The sequence below is a fragment of the Triticum urartu genome, unplaced genomic scaffold, assembly GCF_003073215.2.
Source record: "Triticum urartu cultivar G1812 unplaced genomic scaffold, Tu2.1 TuUngrouped_contig_5435, whole genome shotgun sequence".
Taxonomy (NCBI): Eukaryota; Viridiplantae; Streptophyta; class Magnoliopsida; order Poales; family Poaceae; genus Triticum; species Triticum urartu.
The window spans coordinates 2,018-6,490 of NW_024116110.1; the positions used below are offsets into that span (position 1 = coordinate 2,018).

The 4,473-nt window shown below is 43.2% G+C and overlaps 1 long non-coding RNA gene across 5 annotated transcripts; it reads left to right on the top strand.

Moving 5' to 3' along the window:
• The first annotated feature begins 1,032 nt into the window (after positions 1–1,032).
• LOC125529221 lies at positions 1,033–3,831 on the top strand. Of its 5 annotated transcripts, none has more exons than XR_007292586.1 (3): positions 1,033–1,642; positions 1,734–3,409; positions 3,513–3,831. It is a non-coding gene; the product is annotated as an uncharacterized LOC125529221 (long non-coding RNA). The 5 variants fall into 5 exon arrangements; XR_007292588.1 differs by having other exon boundaries at positions 1,734–3,173; positions 3,267–3,831; XR_007292587.1 differs by having other exon boundaries at positions 1,734–2,910; positions 3,059–3,831.
• Positions 3,832–4,473: the final 642 nt, after the last annotated feature.

Genomic DNA, 4,473 nt, shown 5'->3' on the forward strand with positions numbered 1-4,473 from the left:
CTTTCTTGCTTTTACAAAATGTCGAAGCACTAGAAAATGACTAAACTTTGTACGCCCCGTTGCAACGCACGGGCCTTTGTGCTAGTAATAATAATAATAATAATAATAAAGTACGGATTGAGTCTCTGGGTTCACCGTCGCGACGTTTTTTCAAAAACGTCTCTGTGAGTTAGGGTAATACAACCCGCAGTCCACAATTAAGTGAAAAACGTTTCGTTCGGCATGTTTTTCAGAAAAACACCTCATATTTTACATAATCAGCCCGCAGTCCACGATTAAGTGAAAAACGTTTCGTTCGGCATGTTTTTCAGAAAAACACCTCATATTTTACATAATCAGCCCGCAGTCCATCAACACCTCTTTCCTCCTGAGTCAGGTTCCGAGCGAGACGGGGTCGCGATCCAGACAACGCTGGGCGCGGCGGCGGCGATCTCCGGCCAGATCCGGTCGAGGAGTCGAGGAAGGTTCGGATCCTGTTTAGGGGACGGTGTGGAGGCGATCTACGAAGCGCGGGAGGAGGTCAGGCGGCGGGGCTTGAACTCCAAGTTCATGGCGGCGGCGTTCCTCGCCGGTTCCGACCGAGATGGGGAGCTCTGGCGGAGTCTCTCCATGGATATGGTGGCCCTGCACCTGTGAGGGACAGAGGGGAGGAGAGGACGCGAGAAGCGGCGGGAAAGTTCTGGTGGTGCCCGTCTCCTGCAACAGCTCTCTTGAGTACGGTCAGAGAGAGAGAGATGAGAGAGAGCCGGGAGGAAGAAGGAAAGGAAGGAGACTTCAGGAAGGGGCGGCGGGATCCTGCGGGGCTGGGTTGGAGCCCCGGTGGTAGCTTGCTCCGGGGGTGGTACTGCTGCTGCGCTGGACGACAGCGGATGGGACAAGGCCTAGGTAAGAGGAAAAACATGTGCTGCATTGACACATTTGATGCAGAGCAGCCACTGTAAGTTCCTCTCCCTTCTCTAATTAGTATTGAGATTCCATTGATATTTGATGGAGAGCAGCCACCAAAAGTTCCTCTTTTGATGCGCACCGAAAACATCTCTCTCTAATTTATTCTCAGCTACAGAATGACATGTATCTATGCTACTTACTAATGTGATGGATAATGCATGTGGATTGATTCATGAATTAGCAAAATATTTCATTTGAGATGTGCTAGAGAACGGTTTTGATCTAACTGAATAATACGAAGTATTTTAGTTTTGATGGTAATAGACGAGCAACTTTAGTTGTATTTGGTTTCAGTTTTTGTTTTCAGTATATGTTGGTCAGGATTCAACTTTGTTTATGTCCATGTTTTGCTGGTATAATGCATCATCAAGCTTTCTTTTTGTATGATGATATTGTGTAAATCAGCATATGGATGTGGAAAATATTCTTAGCGGCATTAGCCTAGACAAGGATGTTGATGGTTAATGGTTTACATCCCTTAAACATTGGTAATGTTGCCCTTAGAAGCTGGAAACCTATGATTGTTTCTTGCGCTACAATATGGATTTATCTCATGGAAAGCACGCGTGGTGAAAGAAAGGTATTAGCCAATCCTACAAGTTTTGGTTTATTTTTCGGATAGTCCTTTTTGACTGATTAATCATGTGTGACGTTTCATGCAGTGATCTGTCCTAACCAGGAAGACAACACTGAGGTAGTACAGGTTACATCTATGTTCAGAGATGTGGCTAAGATAAAAGATGCTCACAGTTTGTTCATAATTTGATTTGATGAGGAATCCATAGGGTGGCGGATGTTTGCTATGAGGTGGTGTATGTACGTGCTGCACCTCATGGCCGTGGCCTGCTTCCTGCAAGCCAATTTACTGCTTCTTCCGAGGTCATATAGTGATGCTATGGCACCGAGAATCTGGAGGTTAGTAATTCTATTCTATTCTTCTCTATTAAGAACAGTGTTATTTTTCATGATTTAGTGACTGATGAGTGCTAATAAATTAATTCAATCATATTGGGCCATCTGTTATAGAGCTAAACGAACCATCTGAAGTGGGATGCATTGCATTTTCCCAACAGAATTTACAGTAGCACCAAGAAGGGTTGTGTCCATCATCCTCATCATGTCCGATCTAGGCCGCCGGAGCACCAAGTCGCTGGCCTATTCTAACAAGTCCAGGCCCTCGAGGCAGCCCTTCTCGCCGTGGAAGGAGACCCCGATCTGTAGGAACGCCGGGTATGGTCCCGTAATTAACAACAAGACTCTCCTCTGTCCATCCGCATAACTCCCATGAAGAAAAATCTCTAAACTCCAGTCACCACCTTTATGTCGATCTAAGCGGTGGAGAGTTTGGTATGGTGGCAAATCAAGCAACTGCAGATGGAGTCATTCCATGTTACTGCATTGAGTTAGCATACGCGGCATGGATGATAGATCAAACCCAAGTGATTTGGATTCTCATGTTGGCTTCCTTCTCACAGTCGTGAACATCCGTGAGTGAATTTGGTTATTTAGAACAAAATCTAAGACTTGACCAAATGAAATTGGTATTTTGTTGAACTGAACGACACACATATTGCCTAACCGTAATTATGTTACCTATCACGACCTCATGTGCTCCTGAAGCAAGCTGATGTGTGTTGTGTGTACACGTTGTACACTGAATTGTTCATGCGAAAAGATACAGCAGTAGATACAATCTACGCCATGGAGCCGCTGGTGGGGCTCGACGAGGACGAGCGCTAGAAGGAGGTGTGCATGATGCCCAAACGTGGCGTCGAGGCCTTCCACATCCGCACCCAAGCCGCGTCACTACCAAGCTGCTACAAGCATACAGGGCCTTCCGTGTTCAAGCTGAAAAGGCAAGAAGATCTCATTATTAACATGGATAAAAAAGGTGGAACGTCTTCTTCAGTAGAATTACACAATGGTTGGCTGAAGCTTTGGATTGCTAAAGTACCAAGAAAGGTAAAAATCCATCTTTGGTGTATTTATTTTCAGAGAATTTATGTTGGAGATGAGCTTAAGAGAAGAAAGTATATAGATATGGTAAGTTGTCCTTACTGCTTCAAGGGGGAAGCATTTATCACTGCTTTTGGGGTTGTATTTATGTCAGATTCCTGGAGGAAGCTGTTAGTAATTTGTGATTTCTCGTGATCTAAAATTGTCGATCGGAAATTTTCTTCATCGAAGTCCATTCCAATCGCCAACAATTCTGTTTGCACACTCAGGTTTGTGCTTTTCTATGGTGATTTATTAAACATACTTTGGCTTACGATCCCCTTTGACGTACACTTGTGCCCTCCACTACACATTATTTTCAGTTTGCCAAATACTGTAGTAGGTAATGAACTACAGAAAGCGGATTGTTGAGTTTACCAAGCATAATGGCACACCTAATTTTGGCAAATCACCTGAAGAGTATTTCAAGCAAAGATGCGTTGAGATTTTCACATGACTATATGAGGTTACCATAAACTCCTGTATTGCCACAATAGCTTCTTTTAATGCAATAGGGAATTGTCTTTTTTTGTATCAGGTAAATAGTTCCTTTCTCACACTTTTTTCAGACTGAGATCGTGTGCTGCTGCTGTGTGGTGTTCTATTTCTGCTGTATTCTTTTTGCTTTTTTGGGGGGCTTCTTCTCATTCTTCTTTGGCACCTACGCTCTACTTGGGGAAACTTTGTACATGGCAATACATAGATTGGAATTGAGATTTGGAGCAATTTTGTTCGTTTTCCTGTGTACTGATGTTGCCATTATTTGTGCGATGATGCCATTATATTGTACAAAGGGAAGAGACAGTTAGAGAGATGGATAGAAATTACTAGCTACTGTATTTGTGTTGTAATTGTTTATTATTAAAGCTTATTGTTTATTGGTTGTTATTGCAGATTGTTGGGATATAAAGTCAATTTTGATTATTTCAAACTAATGTCAGGTTGAATAATTTGAACTAGACTACAACATGTTGATCTCGATGAGTTTGAACATGATTAACATGATTGTGCAATTATTAGTGAGTAAAACAGGTGGGTGAGGTATTTTTACTTCCGGTGGATGTTGTCATGCCGCGTTCATGGGCGTGTTAGTGGACACTTCAATTTTTCCCCGTAGCAACGCACGGGCATATGTGCTAGTATATATATATATAAAAGAAGAATGCAATAAAAGCCTTAATGCAATGCATTGTTTATTAAAAAACATGCGTTAGAGCAGAATGATACAGGTAATGCGATAAGCAAAAAGTAGGACTATGTCCCCTTCAAGGGCAAGCTGAGAAATAATATTAAAGCATTTCACTCGTTATCGTAATCCACCTGGGAGTTCCGTGGTGTGATGTAGCTTTCTGCCTCCTTGGTTGCTGCATCATGTGTTCGGCAATCATACTACTGGACAGGGTTCCAGAGATTAATGTCCTGAAAGAGAGAAAAATAACAAAGCAGGAAGCCCCTAGTGTGGTTTAAGCCGCGACTTGGGGCGTGCCACCGTCGTGCCCCCCTCCCCGCCTGTGCCCATGGTATTTTTAA